Source organism: Dama dama, chromosome 20 (assembly GCF_033118175.1).
Source record: "Dama dama isolate Ldn47 chromosome 20, ASM3311817v1, whole genome shotgun sequence".
Lineage (NCBI taxonomy): Eukaryota > Metazoa > Chordata > Mammalia > Artiodactyla > Cervidae > Dama > Dama dama.
In genome coordinates, this window is record NC_083700.1 from 3,245,176 (window position 1) to 3,263,599 (window position 18,424).

An 18,424-nucleotide genomic window follows, 5' to 3' on the forward strand; every position below is an offset into this window, starting at 1 on the left:
CCTACAGTCAATTAATCTTTGACAAAGGAGGCAAGAATATACAATGGGGAAAGGACAGTCTCTTTAGCAAGTGGTGTTGGGAAAATTGGACAGTTGCATGTAAATAAATGAAGTTAGAATACTCTCACACCATACACAAAAATGAACTCAAAATGGCTTAAAGACTTAAAAACAGGACACCATAAAACTCTTAGAACATAAGCAAATCATTCTGACACAAATCATACCAAAGTTTTTTTAAGTCAGTCTCCCAAGGCAGAAGAAATAAAAACAAACAAATGGGACCTGATCAAACTAACAAGCTTTTTGCACAACAAAGGAAACCATAGATAAAACTAAAAGACAACCTACAGAGTGGGAGAAAATATTTGCAAACTATGTGACCAACAAGGGCTTAATTTCCAAAATATACAAAGAACTCATACAACTCAACAACAAAGAACAACCCATTTGAAAAATGGACAGAAGACCTAAATAGACATTTCTCCAAAGAATACATACTGTGCTCAGTTGCTAAGGCATGTCTGACTCTAAAACTGCCTGGACTGTAGCCCGCCAGGCTCCTCTGTCCATGGGATTCTCCAGGCAAGAATACTGGAGTGGGTAGCCATTCCCTTTTCCAGGGGATATTCCAGACCCAGAGGTCAAACCCACATTTCCTGCACTGGAAGGAAATAATTAAAGAGTGAACCATAGTAAAATGAAACAATGTTTATTCAGGGAGATACACACTCCACAGACACAGTATGGGCCATCTCAGAAGAGGAGAAACCCCAGGGTACAGTGTTGTCAGTTTTTATACGATTGGGTATTTTCATAGGCTAGTGAGTGGGAGGATTATTCCAACTATTTTGGGGAAGGGGTAGGGATTTCCAGGAGTTGGACCACTGTCCACTTTTTGGCCTTTTTTGGTTCTTGTTCAGTCACTGAGTTGTGTTCAACTCTTTGCGACCCCATGGACTGCAGCATGCCAGGCTTCCCTGTCCTTCACTATCTTCCACAGTTTGCTCAAACTCATGTCCATTGAGTTGGTAATGCCAAAGAAGACATATAGATGGCCAATAGGTACATGAAAAAATACTCAATATTGCTAATTGTTGTTCTGTTGCTAAGTTGTATCTAAATCTTTGCAACCCCATGGACTGCAGCATGCCAGGCTTCCCTGTCCTTCACTGTTTCCTGGAGTTTGCTCAAACTCATGTCCGTTGTGTCGATGATGCCATCCAGCCATCTCATCCTCTGTCACCCCCTTCTCCTGCCCTCAATCTTTCCCAGCATCAGGGTCTTTTCCAATGAGTCAACTCTTCATAGAGAAGTACAGATCAAAACTACGAGATACCACCTCACATCAGTCAGAATGGCCTTCATTAAAAAGACTACAGATAAAAAATTCTGGAGAGAGTGTGGAGAAAAGGGAACCCTCTCACACTGTTGGTGGCCACATAAATCTGTGCAGCCACTATGGAAAACAATATGGAGGTTCCTCAAATAACTAAAAACAGAGTTGCCATATGATCCAGCAATCTCACTCCTGGGCATATACCCAGATGAAACTATAATTTTAAAAGATGCATTCATCCTTATGTTCATAATAGCCAAACATGGAAACAACCTGAATGTCCCTTGACAGATGAACGGATAAAGATGTGGTACAAATACACAATGGAATACTACTCAGCCATAAAAGTGAATGAAATAACACCATTTACAGCAACATGAATGAACCTAGATATTATCATACTAAGTGAAGTCAGAAAAAGACAAATACCATATGATATCACTTACATATGGAATCTAAAATATGACACAAGTGAGCGTATGTACAAAACACAAACAGGCTTGCAGAGAGCAGACATGTCGTTGCCAAGAAGGACGAGGAATCAGGGAGAGATGGAGGGAGGTTCGGGGTTAGCTCACTAGTTTATACAGAATGGATAAATAACAAGATCCTACTGAATAGCACAGGGGACTATACTCAATATACTGTGATAAGCCATAATGGGAAAGAATATTAAATATATAACTGAATCATTTTGCTGTATGGTAGAATTTAACATTGTAAATCAACTATACTACAATTAAAAAAAAAAAAAAAGACAATATCAGGTTTTGGGTATATAACTTGCCCAAGGTCACTCAGCCAAGGTCACTCTCCAGAGAGAAAGGGCTGGGGCTGGCACAATTTAGTCCAAAGACTTGTTTCTTCATCACTCTGCCCTGGGGCTTTTCTCACCAAAAGCAATCTAAATTCCTTATTCAGATAAAGGCATTATGTCCCTGAAATAAGGGAGGTGGTTGTGTAAGTGGTAGAAAAATGCCCAGGGGCCTTAACTTCAGTTTGGAAGACAATATGGCAGACCACCTGACCTGCCTCTTGAGAAACCTGTATGCAGGTCAGGAAGCAACAGTTAGAACTGGACATGGAACAACAGACTGGTTCCAAATAGGAAAAGGAGTACGTCAAGGCTGTATATTGTCACCCTGCTTACTTAACTTCTATGCAGAGTACATCATGAGAAACACTGGGCTGGATGAAGCACAAGCTGGAATCAAGATTGCTGGGAGAAATATCAATAACCTCAGATATGCAGATGACACCACCCTTATGGCAGAAAGTGAAGAGGAACTAAAGAGCCTCTTGATGAAAGTGAAAAGGGAGAGTGAAAAAGTTGGCTTAAAGCTCAACATTCAGAAAACTAAGACCATGGCATCTGGTCCCATCACCTCATGGCAAATAGATGGGGAGACAGTGGAAACAGTGTCAGACTTTATTTTGGGGGGCTCCAAAATCACTGCAGATGGTGATTGCAGCCACGAAATTAAAAGACGCTTACTCCTTGGAAGGAAAGTTATGACCAACCTAGATAGCATATTAAAAAGCAGAGACATTACTTTGCCAACAAAGATCCGTCTGGTCAAGGCTATGGTTTTTCCAGTGGTCATGTATGGATGTGAGAGTTGGACTGTGAAGAAAGCTGAGTGCTGAAAAATTGATGCTTTTGAACTGTGGTGTTGGAGAAGACTCTTGAGAGTCCCTTGGACTGCAAGGAGCTCCAACCAGTCCATCCTAAAGGAGATCAGTCCTGGGTGTTCATTGGAAGGACTGTTGCTGAAGCTGAAACTCCAATACTTTGGCCACCTCATGCGAAGAGTTGACTCACTGGAAAAGACTCTGATGCTGGGAGGGATTGGAGGCAGGAGGAGAAGGGGACAACAGAGGATGAGATGGCTGGATGGCATCACCGACTCAATGGGCATGAGTTTAAGTAAACTCCGGGAGTTTGTGATGGACAGGGAGGCCTGGCGTGCTGCGATTCATGGGGTTGCACAGAGTCGGACACGACTGAGTGACTGAACTGAACTGAACTGATGGTGACTTTATCTGTTGAGAGCTGTGTCACAAATAACACCTTACTGATAAAGCACTGACATTTTCTAGTGACTTATAAATTAACATGGATTCGCAACCAGCTCCTGGCTTGTACAACTTGATGCTTTTTTGAACAGACAAGATCGCCTGTAAGGGTGAATCTCCTGTGAACTGCATCATGTGTGATGTGGCAAAAAAAAGAACAGATGCTTCCCAAGCGTGCAAGGGCAGCAGTAATAAAATCAGGTTCTCTTGGTTCCTCCCAAAGTAGAATTAGGTGCTGCAGAGTTTCCTCCTTCTTCTGGGTCCCTGACTTCCAAGCTGCACAAGAACATACCAACCAAACACATATATACTATTCCTGAGGATGATGACAGCCCTGGGGGAGCTGGCTCAGTGTTAGAAAGCGAACCCCACGTACTCTCTTGCCCCCTTCCAGGCTTAGGCCCCCTTCTGGCTCCTCTGGCTGATTACATCAATAATTGCATTTAGGAGCAAATGGCAGGGCAGCAGCCGTGGCTACCAGGGGGAAAGGGAGGGAACTTTGTAGAAGGGAGGGTGCTTATATAACACAATGGAATATTACTCAGCTATTAAAAAGAAAGCATTTGAATCAGTTCTAATGAGGTGGATGAACCTGGAGCCTATTATACAGAGTGAAGTAAGTCAGAAAGAAAAACACCAAGACCATATATATTAACACATATATATGGAATTTAGAAAGATGGTAACGATGACCCTATATGTGAGACAGCAGAAGAGACAACAGATATAAAGAACAGACTGTTGGACTCTGTGGAAGAAGGCGAGGGTGGGATGATCTGAGAGAATAGCATTGAAACATGCATATTATCAGATGTGAAACAGATCGCCAGTCCAGGTTCGATGCATGAGACAAGGCACTCGGGGCTGGTGCACTGGGATGACCCTGAGGGATGGGATGGGGAGGGAGGTGGGAGGGGGGTTCAGGATGGGGACACAAGTACACCCGTGGCTGAGTCATGTGAATGTATGGCAAAAACCACCACAATATTGTAAAGTAATTAGCCTCCAATTAAAATAAATTAATAAAGAAAAAATAACCTTTATAGGTTATAGGGGAAATTGACTTCAGGTTTGCTCACTGGTTACCAGGAAAACCTGCTTCTCTGCTGGTTCCTCCTAGCCCCTCAGGTTGACTGTCACAGACAGGTGTTTCCCTTTGATGGGTGGAACTGTTCTAACCTAAGGATTAGAACAATCACTAGCTAGGGGCAGGAGTCGGGGAGGCGGGTGGAGGTGGGGAGGGGGGCCAAGCATGTGGGCAGTTCTGTTTAGGTTCTACGATGAAGGAGGAGTCAGGGGAATTATTTGGTAGTCCGGTGGTTAAGACGCCACCTTCCAATGCAGGGGACGTGAGTTCAGCCCCTGGTTGGGGAATTAAGTTCCCACATGCTGCAAGGGATGACCAAAAAGACTCCCTCTTTTTTAAAAAGAGTTAGGGTGAATTAATGGTGAGTTAGGGTGCAGGTGAGGCAGGGACTGGTTCAACAGGGAGTGCACAGAGAGCAAGAGAACAGTCATCTCGAGTGGTCTGAGGGGATTATACTCTCCACCTCTATATACTCTGCTAGGCACTCACAATCTTGGCCCACCCATCATCCGCGACATCCCTGGAGCTGGGTGTTAGAGGTGCACTGCAACTAGATACCACAAATACAATACAGACAACAGAAGCTAAAGCAGATTAACAGTAAAACACCTGACATGCTAAAGATAATAGCTCTCCAGGAAGTGGGCACAGTTTGGAGCTAAGTGCTCATCTGGTCACTGGAGAGGAAGTCCAGGGCAGCGACATCCTATCTAGTTATAAAGGAAGACCGCTTCTGGCTTCCGCAAACCCAGAGCCGCCCCCATGGAGTACGGGAGGAGGGCCTTGGCTTTAAAGGAAACACTCTGGTGGCCTAGCCAAGCGTCAGCAGTCACAGTACAGGTCTGCCACCCCACCTTAGGTTGGGTGCCATTAGTGGTGGACTGGTTAGTTGTTTCCAAACAAAAAGCAGTTAATCCCACTAGTTGGATTTGTGTGGCCGGGAGCCAGGCGACTCCACTCCGCACAACATAACCTGAGGGGCCTTCATGAGCAGTAATCCTGGCAACGTGTAAAATTGTTACACAATAATGTTTACTGACGAGGGCACTTCTGACATATTGGCATGCTCCAGGACAGGAAGATGGTGAGCTGTCCCCACATGGTTGCATTACTTAGGTCCATTTTCCATGGAAGTCCAGAGGACGACACCAAGGGCAGCTTGCTGTAGACCCAGCAATTAGATTCATTTTGCAGCGAGGCCATTGTTGCTGCCCACTCCATGAACGGATTTTCTCTGCTCAAGCTAAGGATGAAATGTAAGACCTCTGACAGGCATAGCACAGGGGAGATCATGACTGTCAAGCAAATTACAAGCAGAAACCATATTCTGAAATGATACCCCTCCTGCCTGTGGTTTTTTTCTGGCCTATAATATAGTTCAGATATATCAAGTTTTCAGTTATACAGAAATGTCTAAAACCACATCTATAGAGCCATCCAGCTCTATTTTGGATACCTGAACTGTAGTTAATTTTGATTTTTTATTTTTCTTGCAATAGTTTTTTTTTTTTCTTGCAATAGTTTTAATTATTAAAAAGGAAGGATAGAAAAAAATGAGGGAGGAAGGAAAAGTCAGGAAATTTGGATATAATCTGAACTTTAAAAATACAATGTTGGCTTTAGTTTATGATTCTGTCATTTTGGCTATACAACACTATTAGCTACAGATGACACAAAAACACCTTGACCTGAGCAGAGAAACTTCAGAACGCTCCACAATGGCCGTATCTGAAGGAGACAGATGTTTGCCCTACATAAATGTTGTATGACCTAATGGATACATCCCTTGCCAAATAATTATATTCAAAGATTTTTATAGCATAATTTTGAATTTTGAATGTACTTTTGTTTAATGGTTAAAGCAGATGTACAATGAATGTTTAATAGGCCACAAACTGGCTATTTTGGCTAGCCTAAAGTTTAGTTATGTAAAGATCAGAATGACTTCTCTTAATATGTGAACATTTCTTCTATCATTTTCCCCTTTGGACTGCAAATCTTTTGATGGAAAGCATTGATGATCAAAATATTCGTCCCTTGATGGTTGCTGCCTGCCCTGGGTCCACCATGTCCCTTGGTGCTAGGCCTCCTTTGTATATTACACACACACATAAACACCTAGTTACCCATGTTGGTGTAAAACCAATCAGACAAGCTCAGAGATGTGTCAGTGGAGAAACACTTTAGAGGCTTAGAGACATTTTATTAATTACACTGAGCTGTTACATGTTGTACACTTTTAGCAGCAGACTTAAGGCAAGCAGTGCTACACCGTAGTTGTACACTGTGACAACTCCACTAGCGAATTCTCTTTCCATCCTGGCAACAGTTCAGTTAGAAATAAACACTAACTTTCAGTGTTGATAGGGAGAAACACACTTGTTAAAAAGTTCAGTTACATTAGTAGGATGGGTCTTAACAGGCTGGGTCTGGATTTTTGGGTCAGTTGCCCATGACTGTTGCCGTCTTTTTCTTGTGCTAGTGTGGATGTCATTTGGGGGTAGCAGTCTTTTCTATAGGTCAGTCCAGTGTAGAGGCCCTTCTCAAGTGGGAGTATGATTTCAAGAGTTAAGTTCCTTCAGTTCTATTGTATACTTAGGAATATCTGATAAGGGTCCTTTTGACAAAGTTTCTGTTCATCTGTTTTATCATTTGCACTCATAGGAAATACTTCCCCACTCTAGTTTGTAAGGTGAGACCTGCTATCACATCCATCCCAAGTATATTCTGGGATTGGGACTATGAACACTTCATATTAGGGATGGGGGCAACTTAGTTTGTGGCATTAATGATATCCTTTTTGCTCTACCGTTCCACCCACAAACCCGTCAACAACAGAGAGGGGCCACAGAGCCAGTGGACATTTCTATATGTTAATGTCCATTCAGCCCTGGTGTTTACCATGGCTAAACAATTCTTCTATTCTTTAGGGGCCAATAAATGCCTAATTCTACTTGAGGCGTCTGGTTCCCTGAAACCCGCGTTACCAGGACCTTCCCCTGAAGCCTGCGTTACTGTGACCTTGGGTTTTCCGGGACCTTGACCATACCCCCTGATCTAGTAGCCTTGGGGCTGCACACTCCTCCCAGCACTGATGGCAGGGCCTCTTCCTCTGGAGGAGTGGAAGGAGCGCCTTGTTGTTCAAGAGCTCAGTTGCGTAGGACTCTCGGGTTTCTCTTATTTGGTATTTGTTCAGGTTTTAGCTTCTGCCATAGCTCTGCTAATGTAGCACTGGATTGCTTATCTATCTTGGTTATGGGGTCCCCACTGCCTCCAGGTCCTCCCACATCTGTTTTCTAGTTACTCAGGTGAGTCCCCAGAAACAGCAAGGAGGAGCCTTGCTTCCTTCCCCCTTTCAGGGATTAGTGGTTCTGATCCTCTGGTGCTATATCTTTTTCATTTCTCCCAACTCTACTTTTGTTTGCACCACCTAGCAACTGGGTGCTCTACTAAGGGACTAAGGATGAAAACTAGAGCCCCAGACCGCTGCCCCGCAGCAGACTGGAGGACCATGTTTTTCATGCCTGATGCAAATAACTCATTATCTAGGCCCTAATAGTGCTGGTCATATATGGCATATTTCATGCCAGGTTCTCTTAATGAATCCTATAGTTTTTTCCATGATTTACCAACAGAGAGGAGTAGGAGGTACATCCCCTTCATTGGGCCAGGTGGCCTGGCAGTCAGCCACCACCCAAGAAAGCAGGAAAATTACTTTGCCCTCATTGATGGCTCTGTATAAGTGCTGCTAGCAGGCCGAATGCTTAGTCACTGAGGCCATCATTAACATATGCTGTTCAGTTAATATAATGCCTTCCCCACTGACATCCCAGATACACAGCAACCAAGCAATGACTGGCCTAAATTTGTCACCCAGTTCAACTAACTCAGTCCAAGTACAGTCTCTGAGGGAGGCCAGTTTGCCCCACTCTAGGGCTGGGAGCAAATCATTCCTATACACTGTGGTCTAAATTGATCTGGTTTCTATTCTGTTGTCACCACAGGGCTACCTACTGGCCTCACTGAGACAGAGGTTTCCGTGGCCACACCCAGTCTTCTTCGTCACCGGTGCTCTCAGCAGAGTCCCACACTTTGAGGTCCCAAACTGGACGGGCCATGACCATCTGAACTGAGGAAGCTGTCTCCTCTTAGCTAGGCCATATGGCAGACTAAAGTCTCTAACTCCCCATCTTGTCCCCTCGATCTACTCGTGTCTATAGTTGCGGTTTGGGCCAGTCTAGCATTTCTCCTGTGTTTTAACTCCTCCTCTAGATGCCCAGCCTCAGCCTTGGCTGCTACTTCAGCATCTGTGGGCTCTCTTGCCACAATGAGGAAGAGTCAGTGCATAGCCGCAGCCACCGCCCTATTATCTAACTTCTTTCCTCCCACTGCAATGGAGGCCAATAGCTCTGCAATATGATTAGGAGTGTCTCTGAGTTCTGGTACTCGCTTGGAAGCCCCCATTCATCAAGGGGCTTCCACATGCAAGTGCACGACCACCCCAGGATTTTCCTGGCAACTGTCCACTCCCTATCCTTATTTCCTGACATCTCAGCACTCATGGGAGTTTCCTTGGCCTCCTGGTTGGCTTGACAGTTGTTGGGTGCACCTCGCAGGCCTGCAAGGTATGTAGTTGCCCAGCCTCGAGACCAAAGAAACAGCCTGGAGCCACCGACAGAGCTGTCAGTGGTTTATGGGAGAGGGGAACAAGATAGGAAATCAGACACATCTAAAGCAAGGTCCTGGAGCCAACCTGCAGGCAAGATGAGGCAGCAGTCTCCTACCAGCGGGGAGGGAAGGCTACACCAGGTAATAGGGGAATTGACATCAAGCTGGCTCATTGGTTACTGGGGAAAACAGGGGAGGAGCAAGTCCCTCATAGCCTCCTGGGGCAGATATTTCCCAGCTGGATGGAGCCATTCTGGCCTAAGCATTAAAACAATCACAAGCTGGCGGTGGGGGAGAGGAAGAGTGGCTGGGAGCCAAGTACTCAGGCAATTCCACTTGGGCTCTGTGATTAAGAGGCAAGTCAGAGTAGGGTATAGATGAGGCAGGGACTGGAGGCAGAGGATGTGAGGAAAGCAGGAGAGCAGCAATCTTGCATGGACTGATCACACAGCAGATTCCGCAACACATATTTTTCCTGTATAGTCAAGATTTTTCATTAAGAAGAATTTCAAGTGTTGCAGGAAAGAGAATGGGGTGCTCTGGGTGGTCACATCCCAGGTCTCAGCGAGTCCCTGGGACAGCAGTCATGTGTGGGTTCTTGACTTTGTGCAAGAAATAATTCAAGAGCAGGTCATAGTAAAATGAAAGGTTTATTCAGGGAGATACACACTCCACAGACACAGTATGGGCCATCTCAGAAGACAAGAGAATCCAGGGTACAGGGTTGTCAGTTTTTACAGGGCTGGGTATTTTTATAGGCTGATGAGTGGGAGAATTATTCTATTTGGGGGAAGGGGTGGGGATTTCCAGGAATTGGACCACTGTCCACTTTTTGGCCTTTTGTGATTCTTGTTATTCAGTCACTGAGTTGTGTTCAACTCTTTGCGACCCCATGGACTGCAGCATGCCAGGCTTCCCTGTCCTCCACTATTTTCTACAGTTTGCTTAAAATTATGTCTGTTAAGTCGGTGATGCTATCCAACCATCTCATCCTCTGTCATCCCCTTCTTCTCCTGCCCTCAATCTTTCCCAGCATCAGGGTCTTTTCCAATGAGTAGCTCTTTTCATCAGCTGGCCAAAGTATTGGAGCTTCAACTTCAGCATCAGTCCTTCCAATGAATATTCAGGATGATGTCCTTTAGGACTGACTTGTTTGATCTTGCAGTCCAAGGAACTCTTGAGAATCTTCTCCAGCACTACAGTTCAAACGCATCAATTCTTTGGTGCTCAGACTTCTTCATGGTCCAGCTCTCACATCCATACATGACTATTGGAAAAACCATAGCTTTGACTATACAGACCTTTGTTGGCAAAGTGATGTCTCTGCTTTTTAATATGCTGTCTAGGTTTGTCATGGAAGGTCTTTTAATTTCATGGCTACAATCACCATGTGCAGTGGTTTTAGAGCCCAAGAATTATGGTTGGCCTAAGAACTGTCTTGCTGCCTGTGAGTGTGTTTATCATGGTTGTAGTTGTGCTCAGATGTGTCTGAATCTCTGCGGCCTCATGAACTGTAGCCCACCAGGCTCCTCTGCCCCTGAAAAAATTTCCCAGACAAGAATACTGGAGGGGGTTGCCATTTCCTTCTCCGGGGGAATCTTTGCAGATCAGGGATTGAACCAGCATCTCTCGCAGAGGGGGTGGATTCTTCACTGTTGAGCCACCAGGGGAGGTCTAGTTCTTCCTCCTGCGTAACACTATACCTTTGAGTTCTGCGGAAGTAAGGTCCTCACTCAGGTGAAGGATGTTGACCCTCCTGACTTCAATCAGCTAAAGCTTGGACTTTGTCAACCTCCTTGCCTGAATTCTACACTGAACTCTCCTCTGCTCAAGCCCCTTCATACATATGTATATACTCTTCACTTAAAACTTCCCCAGGTTTGCTAGTGGGGAAATGCTACTTTGGGAAAGATTCTCGATGTTCTCCTTACTTGATGCAAGTAATAATAAATCTTTCTTCCTCTTGGTCTTTGGCTTGAGTGTAACTATTGGTCTGACATCCAACAAGAGGCATGCCCAGTTTGGGGTAACAGCTGTGCCACAAAGTTGTGAACTGTTTCTGGATATTCAGGTTGTTTCCAGTTGTCTTGTTTTGAAACTTCCCTTGTGGTCCTGTGATTAAGACTCTGTGCTTCTACTTCAGGAGACATGGTTTCAATTAAGATTCTGCTTGCTGTGTGGCCAAAAAAAAAAAAAAATAGTTGTACAACCAGTTGTCTTGTTTTGCCTATCACATGTGGTAACATAATTGTTGTTTGTCCATATGGACTCTTTAAAAAAACTGCCAAAAGAGGTGATCATCTCCCCTCCCCTCCTCACATCCTGGTAGAAGGCTGCTATCAAGTCAGATTGAGTCAGGTTATAAGAAAAACAACTGGGGCAGAAGGCAGGAAGGAGCTCTAGAACCTCCAGGAGACCTGGCTGCATTTGCAAGAAGGAAGTACAAATCTTTCAAGTTCTGACAGTCCTAGGAGAGCAGCTGCTTCCAGCATCTGTTTCCTTCTGAAAATAGGATGTTAAGCTATTGTCCCTTCTGGGCTCAGGGTTTGGATTTAATAATCCATCCATTCCTTCACTATGGCTTTATGGATCTGGCCTTTCTTATTCCAGAATGTAAGAAAGGGATTTTTTTTTCCTTCTAATCTCCCAATATCTGGGAAGAGGAAGTTGGACAGGTTTCATATTCTCACATTTGTTTTCAATTCCTGCCCTCCAGTGCTATGTGGCTGATACATTTGTGGTTACTTTTCCCTTTGGGGCGTTAATAATTTCAGGCATGTGTACCTGAATCACTGCTCTGCTGTGGGCACGGGGTGGGGGGAGGAGGGTGGGGTAAGGGAGGAATAGCATAGCTAAGGTTAACTTGCTGAAGACCTGAGGTTTCCCTTCCCCTGATAAGGACTCCATGGAGGCTGAGTTTTGAATCTAGATTCAGTCTAGGTTCTTTCTCTTGCTTTGAATAGAATTGATTGTGGGAAGGGGAGGACGTTGTTTTTGCATAAGCTTTTTATTTTTTGGCCACATCACATGGCACGTGGGATCTCAGTTCCCTGACCAGAGATGAAACCCGAACCCCCTGCAGTGGACGTGCAGAATCTCAATCACTGGACTGCCAGGGAAGTCCTTTGGTTTTGTTTTGTTTTTTAATTACAGTTTCTTTCAATTAGATAAATGCAATATAAACTCTAAACTTATTTTGTAGAGACTCTCTTAGAATGTACAATAGGCTCAGAGGAATATGGATCATTTTGCAAAGCGATGTCCTTGCGCTTGCTGGCCCAGAAGAACCCCAGAGACTTTGTTTATAACATGTCTGGGTGTTCCTATCCAGTTAAAAGCCCTGATCTTTTTTACATGTAAGTCATTGCTGAAGGAAGTGGGTCTGGCAGTGGGGGAAATGGCTCTGAAAAGTGTGTTCAAGGATCTTGGTCCCAAAGAATGTGAAACATCTGTGGAGCATAGGGCTGCTGGCAGACAGCAAGTGACACGCTGTTTGTATCCTTCAGCAGTTGAAGCAACTAAACCAAGGTCCCGTGTGAAAGGACATGAGCCAGCACTGCGTCATCAGGAAGGCGTACACACCACGGAGGGCGCACATGGCTCCTCGGACGCAGGACACCTCAGGGCATGCCAGGCTCAGACAGGGGGCTCAGCTCACGACTGAATGCTGGCTAAACGAGGTTGAGCAAGAGAGAAAACAGCCCAAGGAAGAAAAGTGAAGTAAACTTAGGAGAGCTAGCACTTGGCTGGAAATAACTGGCCTCCTTTTATGTCCTCCCTCAAAAATACCATGAGAGAAAGTGAAAGATTTAGGTTCATTATAAATTTTATATTTCAACTAATTTCAAGCTTATAGACTGTGACTCTCCAAGGGCCACCCTTCAGGCCTCCTCCTCCCTATGGGCCAGCATGCATTAAAGTCATTGCAAAATGCAATCCCTTCCTGCAGAGGCAAAGGCCCAGTAAAGCAACCTCACTATTGTATGACTTGGGCATTAGACTAACATGTGATCTCTTATTAAGCATTAGTTTGGCATCCTGGAATCACATTAAATGGAGGAATATTGGGTTGGCCAAAAAGTTTGTTCAAGGTTTTCCATAAGATGTTACAAAAACCTGAACAAAATTCTTTGGCCAATCCAATACATATTGATAAAAGGTTTAGCTTAACTGGCGTGATACATTTTCTCTTATGTAGTAATAATTATCCTCTGATCCAAGCTGGTGTTATTCTCTGTCATAGAAATGTCCCAGCTCAACCTCCAGTGGTTCTGTTTTGGCATTTTAAGGTTAATGCTCTTATAGCACTGTCCTAGATAATAGCTCCAGGCCACATGAGAACATTAATTTAAATTAATTAAAATTAAATTTAAAATTCAGATCTTCAGTCTCAAGTACTCACTAGCTACATGTGGCGAAGGACAGTGCAGAGAGAGAACATTTCCTTCATCACAGAAAATTCTATTGGACGGTGATAGTGCAGACCATGCAGGAGTTATCAAGCTTTTGAATAGTTGTGCCAGATTATACACACACACACACATGTTCACATCATCTCCCCACACCCTTTTTTTCTCCTGCTATGTGAAAGTAAAGTGAAAGTGAAAGTTGCTCAGTCGAGCCCAGCTCTGCAACCTCATGGGCTATACAGCTCATAGAATTCTCCAGGCCAGAATACTGGAGTGGGTAGCCTTTCCCTTCTCCAGGGGATCTCCCCAACCCAGGGGTCAAACCCAGGTCTCCTGCACTGCAGGCGGCTTCTTTACTAGCTGTGGTGGGTGGGAATATTTGTATAACTCACAGTGGGGGTCCTGGTGGAGGCCACTCCGCAGTGGATAGATGGAGTTCACTATTGCCACTGTGTCCCACACACTGAGGGCATGTAGGAGGCAACTGTGAAGATGGAGTATGCTGAAGCCTTCTAATGTTTGACCCTACACCAAGTGTATCCCCAAGGAGATAGAAAGATGAGGGAGACAGAATCCCTGCCCTTGACAAGCTCAGAGGAGACAGCCCCACAATCATAGTGAGCTCTAGGCAGTCACATGCGAGCAGCTCAAAGGAGAAAGGATAAATGTCTGGGCAATAAGGATGAACTGATAAACCCAACTCAGGGCCAGAAACATTCGAAAGCAAGCTGGGAGAATCCCGAGAGACTCGGGTAAAGACCATTCCAGTTGGAGGGACCAACCCAAAGTTTCAGGGTGGGAGTGAGGCTCCTGTGACTGCAGCATCAGATTTGGTGAAGATCCAGGTATTGAACAGAACCGCTTTAGGCTACTGAAATAACAATGTTAAGGAAAACTCTTGAGTCAGTCATGCGTAAATGTTCAGTGATTTCCCCAGTGGCTCGGCAGTAAAGAATCTGCCTGCAATGCAGGAGACTCAGGAGATGCAGGTTCGAGGGTTCAATCCCTGAGTCAGGAAGACTCCCTGAAGGAGGAAATGGCAACCCACTCCAGTATTCTTGCCAGGAAAATCCCATGGACAGAGGAACCTGGCAGGTTATAGTCCATGGGGTCACAAAGAGTCGAATGTCTAAGCACAGGTCTTGAAAGTCCCACATTCTACGCTAAGAAATTGGAAGGTTGTCCTGAAGGCGAATAGGATTTTACGTAGACGAGTAACAAATGAGGATTTTCTTTTTAGCAAGCTTATGCTCCCAGTTGGTGGAGGCTAGAAATCTGAAATTAAGAGGCCAGTTAATTATGTGGCTATTACAGAGCTTCATCAGAGACGACAGAACCAGATTTTCAGCAGTGGTGGGAATGTAACTGGGAAAGGTTAATTTTGAATTTATGCTGGATCTACTTCTGTGACTTTAACCCTCATCTTGCCTTTTTTCTTATTGTAGGCATACATAATGTGAAGGACTGTAAGGAAGTAAAACTAACACATTCCCCAGCCTGAGGTTTGCCATTCTAGAGGACATTTGCAAGGATTAAATAGTCTTTTTAACTTTGTTTCCTCACTTCCCCTCATCTCTGATACATAAAAGAAACTGGCAATCAGGCCCTGACAAGATGGTTATTTTGAGGCTCTAGCCTGCCATCTTCTCTGTCAGCCGGCTCCCCAATAAAGTCCCTTCTTCATCCCAATACCTCATCTCAGATTTATTAGCCTATCGTACAGTGAGCTCAAACTTGGTAATAGAGATAGAGATGAGGAGGAAGGATCTGAGAAGTATTAGGCAGAACATTAAAGGACATTGGTAGAATATGATGAGCTGGTGAATTAAAGAGAGAAGAGTCATGATGAGCAGTGACTGGGACCATCAACAGAGATGACAAACTGTGTCACAGGTGATCTTAGGTGGGGTTGAAAAGCTGGAGTTGAAAGGCTGGGGTTGGGTGGGAGGGAACGGGGAGTGAATATAATACTCTTTCAGTAAGTAATGGGAAACATGCAAATGTTTGAAACTTTTCAGTCCTTAGTTTATGCAACCTCTATGTATTTGTTCATTTTGAATGTTCTCCTTGAAAAGCCAGTCTCTGATTTCAGTACCTACTATTCTAGTACCTTGCAAGTCAGAGCCCTTATCTCTGTCTCCACTGTCCTCTCACCCCTGCAGGACATCATACCCCAGGCTTGCAATAGCAACCATGTCCCAGCCTACATGTTGGCCTAGCTTGCTTCCAATCCATTCTCCACCAAGAGGGAGGTCTTTCTAAAACAGAAACGTGGTCCATGTACATCTTCAGTAAAGCCATTCGGTGACATATAGCTGGCAGGGTCAAGTCTCAACCTCTAAACTGCCTGGCCCACAAGGCCTTAAGTGATCCAGATCCTGCCTGCCTCCTATGGCTCACTCACACCTCTCCCCTGCTGCAGACCGAGTGGAAGTACCCAGACTCTCCATGGCCTCCAAGCTTCTCCAGCACCAGTTCCTGATGTGAAATGTCTTTACCTGGCTAAGTCCAATTTCCTCTTGCAGGAAGCTTCCTAGAACCTTCTAAAGACATGTTAACATACGTGCCTCTATTTTTACTCTCCAGCAAGTCTGTGCAGTGTTCTTCATTGCTCTGAATTTAACTGACTGTTTGTTCTCTCAACAGAATTGGGGCTTCCCTGGTGGCTCAGATGATACAGAAGACTTGGGTTCGATCCCTGGGTTGGGAAGATCCCCTGGAGAAGGCAAGGGCAACCCACTCCAGTACTGTTGCCTGGAGAATTCCATGGACAGAGGAGCCTCGAGGGCTACAATCCATGAGGTTGTAGAGTCAGACATGATTGAGCGACTAACACAATAGCAAAATGTTGGGTGCATATATCTGAATTAACTCATATCAACCCTATAAGGTGCATACTAACATCACCCTCAACTTATAAACAAGGGAACTGAGACACAAAGAGATTAAATAAATTGCCCATGGACACAAAGCTAGCAACTGGTAGTATGGAGAACCAATCCAGTGAGGCCCCAGGTCCACATTTGTGGGGGAAAAAAATATTGCCTGCCATTCCAGTTCTACAAGAATCAAGCCATTAGACACTGCAGTTGCCTTTGGGGAATTCAGGGTAGAGGAAAGCAGGAAGCATTCTGTGCTTTGGATATCAGCCCCTAGATAGTTAAGAAACTTATCTATGGAAAATTTTCAGAGACCCCAGATTCTTGCATCTTCCCATACATAAAAAACAGTAAAATCATTAATCTAAGATGTCTGCTCTTTGTGATTAGCAGTAATATTTTTTATGTCCAACTACATATTTTTTCCCCAGCAGAAAAATTCATATATATCTTGGCTCCTCTCCTACCTTTTGGGAACAATTTCTCAGATCTACGTGAGGTACTAGGACACTGAATAAACACAAAGCTCTTACGCTGTGCATGTTTTTTTAAAAAATTGATATCTATAACCACTATTCAGACTATTTCTTACCCATTGTTGTAACCTGAGTACAGAGCCTAGCCAGCAGAGCTGATGATAAGTAATTTTTGTTGATCTCCCTGACAGTCCATATTGCTTACTCATTCAATAAATATTAGGTTCCTCTTTGTAAGAGTGCCTGCAAGAATTAATTCAAGGTGATCAATTAATTCACTAATTCACGCTTCCTGAGCACTGATTGTATGTCCAGGCCCTGAGAATAGGGCTGGAGACAGGGAATGAGGGCAGAGCCTCCGCCCTGTGAGGAGGCATAGACTTGGGGAGAAGAGTTCACAAGCTCAGAAGGAAGGGAAGAGGAAGAGAGAAAGGTAGATCTTCACTTATTCCTTACTCTGTTCCTGGAAGCTTCATGAAATTATCTGCCTTCTCCTGAAAAGAATTCTAGCCAGAATCTACTTTCTCAAGTGATGTTTCTGAGAACCATATGCTGGAAGCTTCTTACAGATACTGAAGAGAGCTATCATGGAAGCTGACATGGTTCTAAGTGTTCAGGACTGAGGCTGTGGGTTGGAAGACAAAAGCTTGGCTCTTGACCAGAAAACAGTTCCCTGGGCCTCCTCCAGAGCAAAGAGCTCATGTTGCCATCTGCTGGCTACGGAGAAGATGGACCTGTGCCCAGCCTGTTTATAGGAGCTGGGAATGGCAGACTGGGAGGGGTGGGAACTTGTCACAACCTGTTTAGTTTAGAGGTGAGGAAACTAACAAAAAGGTCACACAGTCAGTCTGTGTCATAGTCTGGGGCCAGAAAGCAAGTTCAAGATTCCTGTAGAGCCTGATGCCTGCTCCTCTGGATTCAGATACATGAAATGTAAAATCCCTCATTTGCACTCTGATCTTTTTCTAGTTCTTCCTCTTCCTCTTCTGATCAGTCCTTGGGGAAGTCATTACACTTCCAGTAACAGACTACCCTCCCCCTGTCTACCTCCTCCAGTCTTGCTTTGGCTTGGTGGCAAGCCAGTAAAATAAAGTAAAAGACGTTTTTGAAGTTTTGGAGGATGAAAGATTGTGGGTGAACCCAGCACCCAGCTTTTCACTGGAGGGCTTCACCTGAAAGGTGCTGGTAAAGTTAATGGAAAGGAGGAGGCATGTGCTGGGGGTTGGGAGGACAACACTTCACTTCTAGTCGAGCACAACATCTGCAGAGCAGACCCCCAGCTGCTGGGCTTACTGCTCCAACAAGCTCCATGTCAAACATCTCTCTGCTATAGGCCAGCATTGCTCACGCTTGTCTCTGTGTGCACCTGCTCTCTCTAACACACTCACCTATCTTCACCCACATTTGCCCTCTGCCCTCCTCTGGAAGGGACAGGGTAATCAAAATGACTTTGTGTCAGAGGCAGTTGAGCTAAGTCTTCAGAGACATCT